Here is a 19,975-nt window from a genome sequence, read left to right as displayed (position 1 = left end):
TTTGAAGACTATAGGGCCAAAGGAAATATCCTCCGATAACAAAGAGAAAGAAGCTTTCTCAGAAACTTATTTGTGTTCTGTGAAATCATCTCACAGAGTTACAGCTTTTCGCTCAAGAAGCCTTTCGCTAAGACAGTTCTTGTGGAATTGGCAAAGTGATATTTGGAAGCCCATAGAGGGCTATGGTGAAAAAGGAATATCCTCAGATGAAATCTGGAAAGAAACTTTCTGAGAAACTGCTGAGTGTTCTGTTAATTCATCTCACAGAGTAACATCTGTATTTCGCGGATCTCTTTGCTAGCCTTATTTCTGTGGAATCTGAGAACAGATATTTCGGATCCCTTTGAAGACTATAGGGCCAAACGAAATATCCTCCGATAACAAAAAGAAAGAAGCTTTCTGAGAAACTTCTTTGTTTTCTGTGAAATCATCTCACAGAGTTACAGCTTTCCCGTCAAGAAGCCTTTCGCTAAGACAGTTCTTGTGGAATTGGCAATGTGATATTTGGAAGCCCATAGAGGGCTATGGTGAAAAAGGAAATATCCTCAGATGAAATCTGCAAAGAAGCTCTCAGAGAAACTGCTGAGTGTTCTGTTAATTCATCTCACAGAGTTACATCTGTATATCGTGGATCTCTTTGCTAGCCTTATTTCTGTGGAATCTGAGAACAGATATTTCGGATCCCTTTGAAGACTATAGGGCCAAAGGAAATATCCTCCGATAAAAAAGAGAAAGAAGCTTTCTGAGAAACTTCTTTGTGTTCTGTTAAATGATCTCACAGAGTTACAGCTTTTCCCCTCAAGAAGCCTTTCGCTAAGACAGTTCTTGTGGAATTGGCAAAGTGATATTTGGAAGCCCATAGAGGGCTATGGTGAAAAAGGAAATAACCTCAGATGAAATCTGGAAAGAAGCTTTCTGAGAAACTGCTGAGTGTTCTGTTAATTCATCTCACAGAGTTACATCTGTATTTCGCGGATCTCTTTGCTAGCCTTATTTCTGTGGAATCTGAGAACAGATATTTCGGATCCCTTTGAAGACTATAGGACCAAAGGAAATATTCTCCGATAACAAAGAGAAAGAAGCTTTCTGAGAAACTTCTTTGTGTTCTGTGAAATCATCTCACAGCGTTACAGCTTTCCCCTCAAGAAGCCTTTCGCTAAGACAGTTCTTGTGGAATTGGCAAAGTGATATTTGGAAGCCCATAGAGGGCTATGGTGAAAAAGGAAATATCCTCAGATGAAATCTGGAAAGAAGCTTTCTGAGAAACTGCTCAGTGTTCTGTTAATTCATCTCACAGAGTTACATCTGTATTTCGTGGATCTCTTTGCTAGCCTTATTTCTGTGGAATCTGAAAACAGATATTTCGGATCCCTTTGAAGACTATAGGGCGAAAGGAAATATCCTCCGATAACAAAGAGAAAGAAGCTTTCTGAGAAACTTCTTTGTGTTCTGTGAAATCATCTCACAGAGTTACAGCTTTCCCCTCAAGAAGCCTTTCGCTAAGACAGTTCTTGTGGAATTGGCAAAGTGATATTTGGAAGCCCTTAGAGGGCTATGGTGAAAAAGGAAATATCCTCAGATGAAATCTGGAAAGAAGCTTTCTAACAAACTGCTGAGTGTTCTATTAATTCATCTGACAGAGTTACATCTGTATTTCGTGGATCTCTTTGCTATCCTTCTTTCTGTGGAATCTGAGAACAGATATTTCGGATCCCTTTGAAGACTATAGGGCCAAAGGAAATATCCTCCGATAACAAAGAGAAAGAAGCTTTCTGAGAAACTTCTTTGGGTTCTGTGAAATCATCTCACAGCGTTACAGCTTTGCCCTCAAGAAGCCTTTCGCTAAGACAGTTCTTGTGGAATTGGCAAAGTGATATTTGGAAGCCCATAGAGGGCTATGGTGAAAAAGGAACTATCCTCAGATGAAATCTGGAAAGAAGCTTTCTGAGAAACTGCTGAGTGTTCTGTTAATTCATCTCACAGAGTTACATCTGTGTGTCGTGGATCTCTTTGCTAGCCTTATTTCTGTGGAATCTGAGAACAGATATTTCGGATTCTTTTAAAGACTATAGGGCCAAAGGAAATATCCTCCGATAACAAAGAGAAAGAAGCTTTCTCAGAAACTTCTTTGTGTTCTGTGAAATCATCTCACAGCGTTACAGCTTTGCCCTCAAGAAGCCTTTCGCTAAGACAGTTCTTGTGGAATTGGCAAAGTGATATTTGGAAGCCCATAGAGGGCTATGGTGAAAAAGGAAATATCCTCAGATGAAATCTGGAAAGAAGCTTTCTGAGAAACTGCTGAGTGTTCTGTTAATTCATCTCACAGAGTTACATCTGTATATCGTGGATCTCTTTGCTAGCCTTATTTCTGTGGAATCTGAGAACAGATATTTCGGATCCCTTTGAAGACTATAGGGCCAAAGGAAATATCCTCCGATAACAAAGAGAAAGAAGCTTTCTGAGAAACGTCTTCGTGTTCTGTGAAATCATCACAGAGTTACAGCTTTCCCCTCAAGAAGCCTCTCGCTAAGACAGTTCTTGTGGAATTGTCAAAGTGATATTTGGAAGCCCATATTGGGCTATGGTGAAAAAGGAAATATCCTCAGATGAAATCTGGAAAGAAGCTCTCTGAGAAACTGCTGCGTGTTCTGTTAATTCATCTCACAGAGTTACATCTGTATGTCGTGGATCTCTTTGCTAGCCTTATTTCTGTGGAATCTCAGAAGAGATATTTCGGATGCCTTTGAAGACTATAGGGCGAAAGGAAATATCCTCCGATAACAAAGAGAAAGAAGCTTTCTGAGAAACTTCTTTGTGTTCTGTGAAATCATCTCACAGAGTTACAGCTTTCCCCTCAAGAAGCCTTTCGCTAAGACAGTTCTTGTGGAATTGGCAAAGTGATATTTGGAAGCCCTTAGCGGGCTATGGTGAAAAAGGAAATACCCTCAGATGAATTCTGGAAAGAAGCTTTCTGAGAAACTGCTGAGTGTTCTGTTAATTCATCTCACAGAGTTACATCTGTATTTCGTGCATCTCTTTGGTAGCCTTATTTCTGTGGAATCTGAGAACAGATATTTCGGATCCCTTTGAAGACTATAGGGCCAAAGGAAATATCCTCCGATAACAACGAGAAAGAAGCTTTCTGAGAAACTTCTTTGTGTTCTTTGAAATCATCTCACAGAGTTACAGCTTTCCCCTCAAGAAGACTTTCGCTAAGACAGTTCTTGTGGAATTGGCAAAGTGATATTTGGAAGCCCATAGAGGGCTATGGTGAAAAAGGAAATATCCTCAGATGAAATCTGGAAAGAAGCTTTCTGACAAACTGCTGAGTGTTCTGTTAATTCATCTCACAGCGTTACATCTGTATTTCGTGGATCTCTTTGCTAGCCTTATTTCTGTGGAATCTGAGAACAGATATTTCGGATCGCTTTGAAGACTATAGGGCCAACGGAAATATCCTCCGATAACAAAGAGAAAGAAGCTTTCTGAGAAACTTCTTTGTGTTCTGTGAAATCATCTCACAGCGTTACAGCTTTGCCCTCAAGAAGCCTTTCGCTAAGACAGTTCTTGTGGAAATGGCAAAGTGATATTTGGAAGCCCATAGAGGGCTATGGTGAAAAAGGAAATATCCTCAGATGAAATCTGGAAAGAAGCTTTCTGAGAAACTGCTGAGTGTTCTGTTAATTCATCTCACAGAGTTACATCTGTATATCGTGGATCTCTTTGCTAGCCTTATTTCTGTGGAATCTGAGAACAGATATTTCGGATCCCTTTGAAGACTATAGGGCCAAAGGAAATATCCTCCGATAACAAAGAGAAAGAAGCTTTCTGAGAAACGTCTTCGTGTTCTGTGAAATCATCTCAGAGTTACAGCTTTCCCCTCAAGAAGCCTCTCGCTAAGACAGTTCTTGTGGAATTGGCAAAGTGGTATTTGGAAGCCCATATTGGGCTATGGTGAAAAAGGAAATATCCTCAGATGAAATCTGGAAAGAAGCTCTCTGAGAAACTGCTGAGTGTTCTGTTAATTTATCTCACAGAGTTACATCTGTATTTCGTGGATCTCTTTGCTAGCCTTATTTCTGTGGAATCTGAGAACAGATATTTCGGATCCCTTTGAAGACTATAGGGCCAAAGGAAATATCCTCCGATAACAAAGAGAAAGAAGCTTTCTGAGAAACTTCTTTGTGTTCTGTGAAATCATCTCACAGAGTTGCAGCTTTCCCCTCAAGAAGCCTTTCGCTAAGACAGTTCTTGTGGAATTGGCAAAGTGATATTTGGAAGCCCATAGAGGGCTATGGTGAAAAATGAAACATCCTGAGATGAAATCTGGAAAGAAGCTCTCTGAGAAACTGCTGAGTGTTCTGTTAATTCATCTCACAGAGTTACATCTGTATTTCGTGGATCTCTTTGCTAGCCTTATTTCTGTGGAATCTGAGAACAGATATTTCGGATCCCTTTGAAGACTATAGGGCCAAAGGAAATATCCTCCGATAACAAAGAGAAAGAAGCTTTCTGAGAAACTTCTTTGTGTTCTGTGAAATCATCTCACAGAGTTACAGCTTTCACCTCAAGACACCTTTCGCTAAGACAGTTCTTGTGGAATTGGCAAAGTGATATTTGGAAGCCCATAGAGGGCTATGGTGAAAAAGGAAATATCCTCAGATGAAATCTGGAAAGAAGCTTTCTGAGAAACTGCTGAGTGTTCTGTTAATTCATCTCACAGAGTTATATCTGTATTTCGCGGATCTCTTTGCTAGCCTTATTTCTGTGGAATCTGAGAACAGATATTTCGGATCCCTTTGAAGACTATAGGGCCAAAGGAAATATCCTCCGATAACAAAGAGAAAGAAGCTTTCTGAGAAACTGCTGAGTGTTCTGTTAATTCATCTCACAGAGTTACATCTGTATTTCGTGCATCTCTTTGGTAGCCTTATTTCTGTGGAATCTGAGAACAGATATTTCGGATCCCTTTGAAGACTATAGGGCCAAAGGAAATATCCTCCGATAACAAAGAGAAAGAAGCTTTCTCAGAAACTTCTTTGTGTTCTGTGAAATCATCTCACAGCGTTACAGCTTTGCCCTCAAGAAGCCTTTCGCTAAGACAGTTCTTGTGGAATTGGCAACGTGATATTTGGAAGCCCATAGAGGGCTATGGTGAAAAAGGAAATATCCTCAGATGAAATCTGGAAAGAAGCTTTCTGAGAAACTGCTGAGTGTTCTGTTAATTCATCTCACAGAGTTACATCTGTATATCGTGGTTCTCTTTGCTAGCCTTATTTCTGTGGAATCTGAGAACAGATATTTCGGATCCCTTTGAAGACTATAGGGCCAAAGGAAATATCCTCCGATAACAAAGAGAAAGAAGCTTTCTGAGAAACGTCTTCGTGTTCTGTGAAATCATCTCAGAGTTACAGCTTTCCCCTCAAGAAGCCTCTCGCTAAGACAGTTCTTGTGAAATTGGCAAAGTGATATTTGGAAGCCCATATTGGGCTATGGTGAAAAAGGAAATATCCTCAGATGAAATCTGGAAAGAAGCTCTCAGAGAAACTGCTGCGTGTTCTGTTAATTCATCTCACAGAGTTAAATCTGTATGTCGTGGATCTCTTTGCTAGCCTTATTTCTGTGGAATCTCAGAACAGATATTTCGGATGCCTTTGAAGACTATAGGGCGAAAGGAAATATCCTCCGATAACAAAGAGAAAGAAGCTTTCTGAGAAACTTCTTTGTGTTCTCTGAAATCATCTCACAGAGTTACAGCTTTCCCCTCAAGAAGACTTTCGCTAAGACAGTTCTTGTGGAATTGGCAAAGTGATATTTGGAAGCCCTTAGAGGGCTATGGTGAAAAAGGAAATAGCCTCAGATGAATTCTGGAAAGAAGCTTTCTGAGAAACTGCTGAGTGTTCTGTTAATTCATCTCACAGAGTTACATCTGTATTTCGTGCATCTCTTTGGTAGCCTTATTTCTGTGGAATCTGAGAACAGATATTTCGGATCCCTTTGAAGACAATAGGGCCAAAGGAAATATCCTCCGATAACAACGAGAAAGAAGCTTTCTGAGAAACTTCTTTGTGTTCTTTGAAATCATCTCACAGAGTTACAGCTTTCCCCTCAAGAAGACTTTCGCTAAGACAGTTCTTGTGGAATTGGCAAAGTGATATTTGGAAGCCCATAGAGGGCTATGGTGAAAAAGGAAATATCCTCAGATGAAATCTGGAAAGAAGCTTTCTGACAAACTGCTGAGTGTTCTGTTAATTCATCTCACAGAGTTACATCTGTATTTCGTGGATCTCTTTGCTAGCCTTATTTCTGTGGAATCTGAGAACAGATATTTCGGATCCCTTTGAAGACTATAGGGCCAAAGGAAATATCCTCCGATAACAAAGAGAAAGAAGCTTTCTGAGAAACTTCTTTGTGTTCTGTGAAATCATCTCACAGAGTTACAGCTTTCACCTCAAGACACCTTTCGCTAAGACAGTTCTTGTGGAATTGGCAAAGTGATATTTGGAAGCCCATAGAGGGCTATGTTGAAAAAGGAAATATCCTCAGATGAAATCTGGAAAGAAGCTTTCTGAGAAACTGCTGAGTGTTCTGTTAATTCATCTCACAGAGTTACATCTGTATTTCGCGGATCTCTTTGCTAGCCTTATTTCTGTGGAATCTGAGAACAGATATTTCGGATCCCTTTGAAGACTATAGGGCCAAAGGAAATATCCTCCGATAACAAAGAGAAAGAAGCTTTCTGAGAAACTGCTGAGTGTTCTGTTAATTCATCTCACAGAGTTACATCTGTATTTCGTGCATCTCTTTGGTAGCCTTATTTCTGTGGAATCTGAGAACAGATATTTCGGATCCCTTTGAAGACTATAGGGCCAAAGGAAATATCCTCCGATAACAACGAGAAAGAAGCTTTCTGAGAAACTTCTTGGTGTTCTTTGAAATCATCTCACAGAGTTACAGCTTTCCCCTCAAGAATACTTTCGCTAAGACAGTTCTTGAGGAATTGGCAAAGTGATATTTGGAAGCCCATAGAGGGCTATGGTGAAAAAGGAAATATCCTCAGATGAAATCTGGAAAGAAGCTTTCTGAGAATCTGCTGAGTGTTCTGTTAATTCATCTCACAGAGTTACATCTGTATTTCGTTGATCTCTTTGGTAGCCTTATTTCTGTGGAATCTGAGAACAGATATTTCGGATCCCTTTGAAGACTAGAGGGCCAAAGGAAATATCCTCCGATAACAAAGAGAAAGAAGCTTTCTGAGAAACTTCTTTGTGTTCTGTGAAATCATCTCACAGAGTTACAGCTTTCACCTCAAGACACCTTTCGCTAAGACAGTTCTTGTGGAATTGGCAAAGTGATATTTGGAAGCCCATAGAGGGCTATGGTGAAAAAGGAAATATCCTCAGATGAAATCTGGAAAGAAGCTTTCTGAGAAACTGCTGAGTGTTCTGTTAATTCATCTCACAGAGTTACATCTGTATTTCGCGGATCTCTTTGCTAGCCTTACTTCTGTGGAATCTGAGAACAGATATTTCGGATCCCTTTGAAGACTATAGGGCCAAAGGAAATATCCTCCGATAACAAAGAGAAAGAAGCTTTCTGAGAAACGTCTTTGTGTTCTGTGAAATCATCTCACAGAGTTACAGCTTTCCCCTCAAGAAGCCTCTCGCTAAGACATTTCTTGTGGAATTGGCAAAGTGATATTTGGAATCCCGTAGAGGGCTATGGTGTAAAAGGAAATATCCTCAGATGAAATCTGCAAAGAAGCTCTCTGAGAAACTGCTGAGTGTTCTGTTAATTCATCTCACAGAGTTACATCTGTATATCGTGGATCTCTTTGCTAGCCTTATTTCTGTGGAATCTGAGAACAGATATTTCGGATCCCTTTGAAGACTATAGGGCCAAAGGAAATATCCTCCGATAAAAAAGAGAAAGAAGCTTTCTGAGAAACTTCTTTGTGTTCTGTTAAATGATCTCACAGAGTTACAGCTTTTCCCCTCAAGAAGCCTTTCGCTAAGACAGTTCATGTGGAATTGGCAAAGTGATATTTGGAAGCCCATAGAGGGCTATGGTGAAAAAGGAAATAACCTCAGATGAAATCTGGAAAGAAGCTTTCTGAGAAACTGCTGAGTGTTCTGTTAATTCATCTCACAGACTTACATCTGTATTTCGCGGATCTCTTTGCTAGCCTTATTTCTGTGGAATCTGAGAACAGATATTTCGGATCCCTTTGAAGACTATAGGACCAAAGGAAATATCCTCCGATAACAAAGAGAAAGAAGCTTTCTGAGAAACTTCTTTGTGTTCTGTGAAATCATCTCACAGCGTTACAGCTTTCCCCTCAAGAAGCCTTTGGCTAAGACAGTTCTTGTGGAATTGGCAAAGTGATATTTGGAAGCCCATAGAGGGCTATGGTGAAAAAGGAAATATCCTCAGATGAAATCTGGAAAGAAGCTTTCTGAGAAACTGCTGAGTGTTCTGTTAATTCATCTCACAGAGTTACATCTGTATTTCGCGGATCTCTTTGCTAGCCTTAATTCTGTGGAATCTGAGAACAGATTTTTCGGATCCCTTTGAAGACTATAGGGCCAAAGGAAATATCCTCCGATAACAAAGAGAAAGAAGCTTTATGAGAAACTGCTGAGTGTTCTGTTAATTCATCTCACAGAGTTACATCTGTATTTCGTGCATCTCTTTGGTAGCCTTATTTCTGTGGAATCTGAAAACAGATATTTCTGATCCCTTTGAAGACTATAGGGCCAAAGGAAATATCCTCCGATAACAACGAGAAAGAAGCTTTCTGAGAAACTTCTTGGTGTTCTTTGAAATCATCTCACAGAGTTACAGCTTTCCCCTCAAGAAGCCTTTCGCTAAGACAGTTCTTGTGGAATTGGCAAAGTGATATTTGGAAGCCCATAGAGGGCTATGGTGAAAAAGGAAATATCCTCAGATGAAATCTGGAAAGAAGCTTTCTGAGAATCTGCTGAGTGTTCTGTTAATTCATCTCACGGAGTTACATCTGTATTTCGTGGATCTCTTTGCTAGCCTTATTTCTGTGGAATCTGAGAACAGATATTTCGGAACCCTTTGAAGACTGTAGGGCCAAAGGAAATATCCTCCAATAACAAAGAGAAAGAAGCTTTCTGAGAAACGTCTTCGTGTTCTGTGAAATCATCTCAGAGTTACAGCTTTCCCCTCAAGAAGCCTCTCGCTAAGACAGTTCTTGTGGAATTGGCAAAGTGATATTTGGAAGCCCATAGAGGGCTATGGTGAAAAAGGAAATATCCTCAGATGAAATCTGGAAAGAAGCTTTCTGAGAAACTGCTGAGTGTTCTGTTAATTCATCTCACAGAGTTACATCTGTATGTCGTGGATCTCTTTGCTAGCCTTATTTCTGGGGAATCTGAGAACAGATATTTCGGATCCCTTTGAAGACTATAGGGCCAAAGGAAATATCCTCCGATAACAAAGAGAAAGAAGCTTTCTGAGAAACGTCTTCGTGTTATGTGAAATCATCTCAGAGTTACAGCTTTCCCCTCAAGAAGCCTCTCGCTAAGACAGTTCTTGTGGAATTGGCAAAGTGATATTTGGAAGCCCATATTGGGCTATGGTGAAAAAGGAAATATCCTCAGATGAAATCTGGAAAGAAGCTTTCTGAGAAACTGCTGCGTGTTCTGTTAATTCATCTCACAGAGTTACATCTGTATGTCGTGGATCTCTTTGCTAGCCTTATTTCTGTGGAATCTCAGAACAGATATTTCGGATCCCTTTGAAGACTATAGGGCGAAAGGAAATATCCTCCGATAACAAAGAGAAAGAAGCTTTCTGAGAAACTTCTTTGTGTTCTGTGAAATCATCTCACAGAGTTACAGCTTTCCCCTCAAGAAGCCTTTCGCTAAGACAGTTCTTGTTGAATTGGCAAAGTGATATTTGGAAGCCCTTAGAGGGCTATGGTGAAAAAGGAAATAACCTCAGATGAAATCTGGAAAGAAGCTTTCTGAGAAACTGCTGAGTGTTCTGTTAATTCATCTCACAGAGTTACATCTGTATTTCGTGCATCTCTTTGGTAGCCTTATTTCTGTGGAATCTGAGAACAGATATTTCGGATCCCTTTGAAGACTATAGGGCCAAAGGAAATATCCTCCGATAACAACGAGAAAGAAGCTTTCTGAGAAACTTCTTTGTGTTCTTTGAAATCATCTCACAGAGTTACAGCTTTCCCCTCAAGAAGACTTTCGCTAAGACAGTTCTTGTGGAATTGGCAAAGTGATATTTGGAAGCCCTTAGAGGGCTATGGTGAAAAAGGAAATATCCTCAGATGAAATCTGGAAAGAAGCTTTCTGACAAACTGCTGAGTGTTCTGTTAATTCATCTCACAGAGTTACATCTGTATTTCGTGGATCTCTTTGCTATCCTTATTTCTGTGGAATCTGAGAACAGATATTTCGGATCCCTTTGAAGACTATAGGGTCAAAGGAAATATCCTCCGATAACAAAGAGAAAAAGCTTTCTGAGAAACGTCTTCGTGTTCTGTGAAATCATCTCAGAGTTACAGCTTTCCCCTCAAGAAGCCTCTCGCTAAGACAGTTCTTGTGGAATTGGCAAAGTGATATTTGGAAGCCCATATTGGGCTCTGGTGAAAAAGGAAATATCCTCAGATGAAATCTGGAAAGAAGCTCTCTGAGAAACTGCTGCGTGTTCTGTTAATTCATCTCACAGAGTTACATCTGTATGTCGTGGATCTCTTTGCTAGCCTTATTTCTGTGGAATCTCAGAACAGATATTTCGGATCCCTTTGAAGACTATAGGGCCAAAGGAAATATCCTCCGATAACAAAGAGAAAGAAGCTTTCTGAGAAACTTCTTTGTGTTCTGTGTAATCATCTCACAGAGTTACAGCTTTCCCCTCAAGAAGCCTTTCGCTAAGACAGTTCTTGTGGAATTGGCAAAGTGATATTTGGAAGCCCATAGAGGGCTATGGTGAAAAAGGAAATAGCCTCAAATGAAATCTGGAAAGAAGCTTTCTGAGAAACTGCTGAGTGTTCTGTTAATTCATCTCACAGAGTTACATCTGTATTTCGTGCATCTCTTTGGTAGCCTTATTTCTGTGGAATCTGAGAACAGATATTTCGGATCCCTTTGAAGACTAAAGGGCCAAAGGAAATATCCTCCGATAACAACGAGAAAGAAGCTTTCTGAGAAACTTCTTTGTGTTCTTTGAAATCATCTCACAGATTTACACCTTTCCCCTCAAGAAGGCTTTCGCTAATACAGTTCTTGTGGAATTGGCAAAGTGATATTTGGAAGCCCTTAGAGGGCTATGGTGAAAAAGGAAATATCCTCAGATGAAATCTGGAAATAAGCTTTCTGAGAATCTGCTGAGTGTTCTATTAATTCATCTCACAGAGTTACATCTGTATTTCGTGGATCTCTTTGCTAGCCTTATTTCTGTGGAATCTGAGAACAGATATTTCGGATCCCTTTGAAGACTATAGGGCCAAAGGAAATATCCTCCGATAACAAAGAGAAAGAAGCTTTCTGAGAAACTTCTTTGTGTTCTGTTAAATCATCTCACTGAGATACAGCTTTTGCCTCAACAAGGCTTTCGCTAAGACAGTTCTTGTGGAATTGGCAAAGTGATATTTGGAAGCCCTTAGAGGGCTATGGTGAAAAAGGAAATATACTCAGATGAAATCTGGAAAGAAGCTTTCTGAGAAACTACTGAGTGTTCTGTTAATTCATCTCACAGAGTTACATCTGTATGTCGTGGATCTCTTTGCTAGCTTTATTTCTGTGGAATCTGAGAACAGATATTTCGGATCCCTTTGAAGACTATAGGGCCAAAGGAAATATCCTCCGATAACAAAGAGAAAGAAGCTTTCTGAGAAACTTCTTTGTGTTCTGTTAAATCATCTCACAGAGTTACAGCTTTCCCCTAAGTAAGACTTCCGCTAAGACACTTCTTGTGGAATTTGCAAAGTGATATTTGGAAGTCCATAGAGGGCTATGATGAAAAATGAAATATCCTCACATGAAATCCTGAAAGAAGATCTCTGAGAAACTGCTGAGTGTTCTGTTAATTCATCTCACAGAGTTACATCTGTATTTCGTGGATCTCTTTGGTAACCTTATTTCTGTGGAATCTGAGAACAGATATTTCGGATCCTTTTGAAGACTATAGGGCCAAAGGAAATATCCTCCGATAACAAAGAGAAAGAAGCTTTCTGAGAAACTTCTTTGTGTTCTGTGAAATCATCTCACAGCGTTACAGCTTTGCCCTCAAGAAGCCTTTCGCTAAGACAGTTCTTGTGGAATTGGCAAAGTGATATTTGGAAGCCCATAGAGGGCTATGGTGAAAAAGGAATATCCTCAGATGAAATCTGGAAAGAAGATTTCTGAGAAACTGCTGAGTGTTCTGTTAATTCATCTCACAGAGTTACATCTGTATTTCGTGGATCTCTTTGCTAGCCTTATTTCTGTGGAATCTGAGAAAAGATATTTCGGATCCCTTTGAAGACTACACGGCCAAAGGAAATATCCTCCGATAACAAAGAGAAAGAAGCTTTCTCAGAAACTTCTTTGTGTTCTGTGAAATCATCTCACAGAGTTACAGCTTTTCGCTCAAGAAGCCTTTCGCTAAGACAGTTCTTGTGGAATTGGCAAAGTGATATTTGGAAGCCCATAGAGGGCTATGGTGAAAAAGGAATATCCGCAGATGAAATCTGGAAAGAAGTTTTCTGAGAAACTGCTGAGTGTTCTGTTAATTCATCTCACAGAGTTACATCTGTATTTCGCGGATCTCTTTGCTAGCCTTATTTCTGTGGAATCTGAGAACAGATATTTCGGATCCCTTTGAAGACTATAGGGCCAAAAAATATCCTCCGATAACAAAGAGAAAGAAGCTTTCTGAGAAACTTCTTTGTGTTCTGTGAAATCATCTCACAGAGTTACAGCTTTCCCCTCAAGAAGCCTTTCGCTTAGACAGTTCTTGTGGAATTGGCAAAGTGATATTTGGAAGCCCATAGAGGGCTATGGTGAAAAAGGAAATATCCTCAGATGAAATCTGGAAAGAAGCTTTCTGAGAAACTGCTGAGTGTTCTGTTAATTCATCTCACAGAGTTACATCTGTATTTCGTGCATCTCTTTGGTAGCCTTATTTCTGTGGAATCTGAGAACAGATATTTCGGATCCCTTTGAAGACTATAGGGCCAAACGAAATATCCTCCGATAACAACGAGAAAGAAGCTTTCTCAGAAACTTCTTTGTGTTCTTTGAAATCATCTCACAGAGTTACAGCTTTCTCCTCAAGAAGCCTTTCGCTAAGACAGTTCTTGTGGAATTAGCAAAGTGATATTTGGAAGCCCATAGAGGGCTAGGGTGAAAAAGGAAATATCCTCAGATGAAATCTGGAAAGAAGCTTTCTGAGAAACTGCTGAGTGTTCTGTTAATTCATCTCACAGAGTTACATCTGTATTTCGTGCATCTCTTTGGTAGCCTTATTTCTGTGGAATCTGAGAACAGATATTTCGGATCCCTTTGAAGACTATAGGGCCAAAGGAAATATCCTCCGATAACAAAGAGAAAGAAGCTTTCTGAGAAACTTCTTTGTGTTCTTTGAAATCATCTCACAGAGTTACAGCTTTCCCCTCAAGAAGCCTTTCGCTAAGACAGTTCTTGTAGAATTGGCAAAGTGATATTTGGAAGCCCCTAGAGGGCTATGGTGAAAAAGGAAATATCCTCAGACGAAATCTGGAAAGAAGCTTTCTGAGAATCTGCTGAGTGTTCTGTTAATTCATCTCACAGAGTTACATCTGTATGTCGTGGATCTCTTTGCTAGCCTTATTTCTGTGGAATCTGAGAACAGATATTTCGGATCCCTTTGAAGACTATAGGGCCAAAGGAAATATCCTCCGATAACAAAGAGAAAGAAGCTTTCTGAGAAACGTCTTCGTGTTCTGTGAAATCATCTCAGAGTTACAGCTTTCCCCTCAAGAAGCCTCTCGCTAAGACAGTTCTTGTGGAATTGGCAAAGTGATATTTGGAAGCCCATATTGGGCTATGGTGAAAAAGGAAATATCCTCAGATGAAATCTGGAAAGAAGCTTTCTGAGAAACTGCTGCGTGTTCTGTTAATTCATCTCACAGAGTTACATCTGTATGTCGTGGATCTCTTTGCTAGCCTTATTTCTGTGGAATCTCAGAACAGATATTTCGGATGCCTTTGAAGACTATAGGGCGAAAGGAAATATCCTCCGATAACAAAGAGAAAGAAGCTTTCTGAGAAACTTCTTTGTGTTCTGTGAAATCATGTCACGGAGTTACAGCTTTCCCCTCAAGAAGCCTTTCGCTAAGACAGTTCTTGTGGAATTGGCAAAGTGATATTTGGAAGCCCTTAGAGGGCTATGGTGAAAAAGGAAATATACTCAGATGAAATCTGGAAAGAAGCTTTCTGAGAAACTACTGAGTGTTCTGTTAATTCATCTCACAGAGTTACATCTGTATGTCGTGGATCTCTTTGCTAGCTTTATTTCTGTGGAATCTGAGAACAGATATTTCGGATCCCTTTGAAGACTATAGGGCCAAAGGAAATATCCTCCGATAACAAAGAGAAAGAAGCTTTCTGAGAAACTTCTTTGTGTTCTGTTAAATCATCTCACAGAGTTACAGCTTTCCCCTAAGTAAGACTTCCGCTAAGACACTTCTTGTGGAATTGGCAAAGTGATATTTGGAAGCCCATAGAGGGCTATGATGAAAAATGAAATATCCTCACATGAAATCCTGAAAGAAGATCTCTGAGAAACTGCTGAGTGTTCTGTTAATTCATCTCACAGAGTTACATCTGTATTTCGTGGATCTCTTTGGTATCCTTATTTCTGTGGAATCTGAGAACAGATATTTCGGATCCTTTTGAAGACTATAGGGCCAAAGGAAATATCCTCCGATAACAAAGAGAAAGAAGCTTTCTGAGAAACTTCTTTGTGTTCTGTGAAATCATCTCACAGCGTTACAGCTTTGCCCTCAAGAAGCCTTTCGCTAAGACAGTTCTTGTGGAATTGGCAAAGTGATATTTGGAAGCCCATAGAGGGCTATGGTGAAAAAGGAAATATCCTCAGATGAAATCTGGAAAGAAGATTTCTGAGAAACTGCTGAGTGTTCTGTTAATTCATCTCACAGAGTTACATCTGTATTTCGTGGATCTCTTTGCTAGCCTTATTTCTGTGGAATCTGAGAAAAGATATTTCGGATCCCTTTGAAGACTACACGGCCAAAGGAAATATCCTCCGATAACAAAGAGAAAGAAGCTTTCTCAGAAACTTCTTTGTGTTCTGTGAAATCATCTCACAGAGTTACAGCTTTTCGCTCAAGAAGCCTTTCGCTAAGACAGTTCTTGTGGAATTGGCAAAGTGATATTTGGAAGCCCATAGAGGGCTATGGTGAAAAAGGAATATCCGCAGATGAAATCTGGAAAGAAGTTTTCTGAGAAACTGCTGAGTGTTCTGTTAATTCATCTCACAGAGTTACATCTGTATTTCGCGGATCTCTTTGCTAGCCTTATTTCTGTGGAATCTGAGAACAGATATTTCGGATCCCTTTGAAGACTATAGGGCCAAAAAATATCCTCCGATAACAAAGAGAAAGAAGCTTTCTGAGAAACTTCTTTGTGTTCTGTGAAATCATCTCACAGAGTTACAGCTTTCCCCTCAAGAAGCCTTTCGCTTAGACAGTTCTTGTGGAATTGGCAAAGTGATATTTGGAAGCCCATAGAGGGCTATGGTGAAAAAGGAAATATCCTCAGATGAAATCTGGAAAGAAGCTTTCTGAGAAACTGCTGAGTGTTCTGTTAATTCATCTCACAGAGTTACATCTGTATTTCGTGCATCTCTTTGGTAGCCTTATTTCTGTGGAATCTGAGAACAGATATTTCGGATCCCTTTGAAGACTATAGGGCCAAACGAAATATCCTCCGATAACAACGAGAAAGAAGCTTTCTCAGAAACTTCTTTGTGTTCTTTGAAATCATCTCACAGAGTTACAGCTTTCTCCTCAAGAAGCCTTTCGCTAAGACAGTTCTTGTGGAATTAGCAAAGTGATATTTGGAAGCCCATAGAGGGCTAGGGTGAAAAAGGAAATATCCTCAGATGAAATCTGGAAAGAAGCTTTCTGAGAAACTGCTGAGTGTTCTGTTAATTCATCTCACAGAGTTACATCTGTATTTCGTGCATCTCTTTGGTAGCCTTATTTCTGTGGAATCTGAGAACAGATATTTCGGATCCCTTTGAAGACTATAGGGCCAAAGGAAATATCCTCCGATAACAAAGAGAAAGAAGCTTTCTGAGAAACTTCTTTGTGTTCTTTGAAATCATCTCACAGAGTTACAGCTTTCCCCTCAAGAAGCCTTTCGCTAAGACAGTTCTTGTAGAATTGGCAAAGTGATATTTGGAAGCCCCTAGAGGGCTATGGTGAAAAAGGAAATATCCTCAGACGAAATCTGGAAAGAAGCTTTCTGAGAATCTGCTGAGTGTTCTGTTAATTCATCTCACAGAGTTACATCTGTATGTCGTGGATCTCTTTGCTAGCCTTATTTCTGTGGAATCTGAGAACAGATATTTCGGATCCCTTTGAAGACTATAGGGCCAAAGGAAATATCCTCCGATAACAAAGAGAAAGAAGCTTTCTGAGAAACGTCTTCGTGTTCTGTGAAATCATCTCAGAGTTACAGCTTTCCCCTCAAGAAGCCTCTCGCTAAGACAGTTCTTGTGGAATTGGCAAAGTGATATTTGGAAGCCCATATTGGGCTATGGTGAAAAAGGAAATATCCTCAGATGAAATCTGGAAAGAAGCTTTCTGAGAAACTGCTGCGTGTTCTGTTAATTCATCTCACAGAGTTACATCTGTATGTCGTGGATCTCTTTGCTAGCCTTATTTCTGTGGAATCTCAGAACAGATATTTCGGATGCCTTTGAAGACTATAGGGCGAAAGGAAATATCCTCCGATAACAAAGAGAAAGAAGCTTTCTGAGAAACTTCTTTGTGTTCTGTGAAATCATGTCACGGAGTTACAGCTTTCCCCTCAAGAAGCCTTTCGCTAAGACAGTTCTTGTGGAATTGGCAAAGTGATATTTCGAAGCCCTTAGAGGGCTATGGTGAAAAAGGAAATAGCCTCAGATGAAATCTGGAAAGAAGCTTTCTGAGAAACTGCTGAGTGTTCTGTTAATTCATCTCACAGAGTTACATTTGTATTTCGTGCATCTCTTTGGTAGCCTTATTTCTGTGGAATCTGAGAACAGATATTTCGGATCCCTTTGAAGACTATAGGGCCAAAGGAAATATCCTCCGATAACAACGAGAAAGAAGCTTTCTGAGAAACTTCTTTGTGTTCTTTGAAATCATCTCACAGAGTTACAGCTTTCCCCTCAAGAAGACTTTCGCTAAGACAGTTCTGGTGGAATTGGCAAAGTGATATTTGGAAGCCCATAGAGGGCTATGGTGAAAAAGGAAATATCCTCAGATGAAATCTGGAAAGAAGCTTTCTGACAAACTGCTGAGTGTTCTGTTAATTCATCTCACAGCGTTACATCTGTATTTCGTGGATCTCTTTGCTATCCTTATTTCTGTGGAATCTGAGAACAGATATTTCGGATCCCTTTGAAGACTATAGGGCCAAAGGAAATATCCTCCGATAACAAAGAGAAAGAAGCTTTCTGAGAAACTTCTTTGTGTTCTGTGAAATCATCTCACAGCGTTACAGCTTTGCCCTCAAGAAGCCTTTCGCTAAGACAGTTCTTGTGGAAATGGCAAAGTGATATTTGGAAGCCCATAGAGGGCTATGGTGAAAAAGGAAATATCCTCAGATGAAATCTGGAAAGAAGCTTTCTGAGAAACTGCTGAGTGTTCTGTTAATTCATCTCACAGAGTTACATCTGTATATCGTGGATCTCTTTGCTAGCCTTATTTCTGTGGAATCTGAGAACAGATATTTCGGATCCCTTTGAAGACTATAGGGCCAAAGGAAATATCCTCCGATAACAAAGAGAAAGAAGCTTTCTGAGAAACGTCTTCGTGTTCTGTGAAATCATCTCAGAGTTACAGCTTTCCCCTCAAGAAGCCTCTCGCTAAGACAGTTCTTGTGGAATTGGCAAAGTGGTATTTGGAAGCCCATATTGGGCTATGGTGAAAAAGGAAATATCCTCAGATGAAATCTGGAAAGAAGCTCTCTGAGAAACTGCTGCGTGTTCTGTTAATTCATCTCACAGAGTTACATCTGTATGTCGTGGATCTCTTTGCTAGCCTTATTTCTGTGGAATCTGAAAACAGATATTTCGGATCCCTTTGAAGACTATAGGGCCAAAGGAAATATCCTCCGATAACAAAGAGAAAGAAGCTTTCTGAGAAACTTCTTTGTGTTCTGTGAAATCATCTCACAGAGTTACAGCTTTCCCCTCAAGAAGCCTTTCGCTAAGACAGTTCTTGTGGAATTGGCAAAGTGATATTTGGAAGCCCATAGAGGGCTATGGTGAAAAAGGGAATAGCCTCAGATGAAATCTGGAAAGAAGCTTTCTGAGAAACTGCTGAGTGTTCTGTTAATTCATCTCACACAGTTACATCTGTATTTCGTGCATCTCTTTGGTAGCCTTATTTCTGTGGAATCTGAGAACAGATATTTCGGATCCCTTTGAAGACTATAGGGCCAAAGGAAATATCCTCCGATAACAACGAGAAAGAAGCTTTCTGAGAAACTTCTTTGTGTTCTTTGAAATCATCTCACAGAGTTACAGCTTTCCCCTCAAAAAGCTTTTCGCTAGGACAGTTCTTGTTTAATTGGCAAAGTGATATTTGGAAGCCCATAGAGGGCTATGGTGAAAAAGGAAATATCCTCAGATGAAATCTGGAAAGAAGCTTTCTGAGAATCTGCTGAGTGTTCTGTTAATTCATCTCACAGAGTTACATCTGTATTTCGTGGATCTCTTTGCTAGCCTTATTTCTGTGGAATCTGAGAACAGATATTTCGGATCCCTTTGAAGACTATAGGGCCAAAGGAAATATCCTCCGATAACAAAGAGAAAGAAGCTTTCTGAGAAACTTCTTTGTGTTCTGTGAAATCATCTCACTGAGATATAGCTTTTGCCTCAAGAAGGCTTTCGCTAAGACAGTTCTTGTGGAATTGGCAAAGTGATATTTGGAAGCCCTTAGAGGGCTATGGTGAAAAAGGAAATTTCCTCAGATGAAATCTGGAAAGAAGCTTTCTGAGAAACTACTGAGTGTTCTGTTAATTCATCTCACAGAGTTACATCTGTATGTCGTGGATGTCTCTGCTAGCTTTATTTCTGTGGAATCTGAGAACAGATATTTCGGATCCATTTGAAGACTATAGGGCCAAAGGAAATATCCTCCGATAACAAAGAGAAAGAAGCTTTCTGAGAAACTTCTTTGTGTTCTGTTAAATCATCTCACAGAGTTACAGCTTTCCCCTAAATAAGACTTTCGCTAAGACACTTCTTGTGGAATTGGCAAAGTGATATTTGGAAGCCCATAGAGGGCTATGATGAAAAAGGAAATATCCTCAGATGAAATCTGGAAAGAAGATTTCTGAGAAACTGCTGAGTGTTCTGTTAATTCATCTTACAGAGTTACATCTGTATTTCGCGGATCTCTTTGCTAGCCTTATTTCTGTGGAATCTGAGAAAAGATATTTCGGATCCCTTTGAAGACTATAGGGCCAAAGGAAATATCCTCCGATAACAAAGAGAAAGAAGCTTTCTCAGAAACTTCTTTGTGTTCTGTGAAATCATCTCACAGAGTTACAGCTTTTCGCTCAAGAAGCCTTTCGCTAAGACAGTTCTTGTGGAATTGGCAAAGTGATATTTGGAAGCCCATAGAGGGATATGGTGAAAAAGGAATATCCTCAGATGAAATCTGGAAAGAAGTTTTCTGAGAAACTGCTGAGTGTTCTGTTAATTCATCTCACAGAGTTACATCTGT

Source organism: Macaca mulatta, chromosome 7 (assembly GCF_049350105.2).
Source record: "Macaca mulatta isolate MMU2019108-1 chromosome 7, T2T-MMU8v2.0, whole genome shotgun sequence".
Lineage (NCBI taxonomy): Eukaryota > Metazoa > Chordata > Mammalia > Primates > Cercopithecidae > Macaca > Macaca mulatta.
This window is presented reverse-complemented; position numbering follows the sequence as displayed.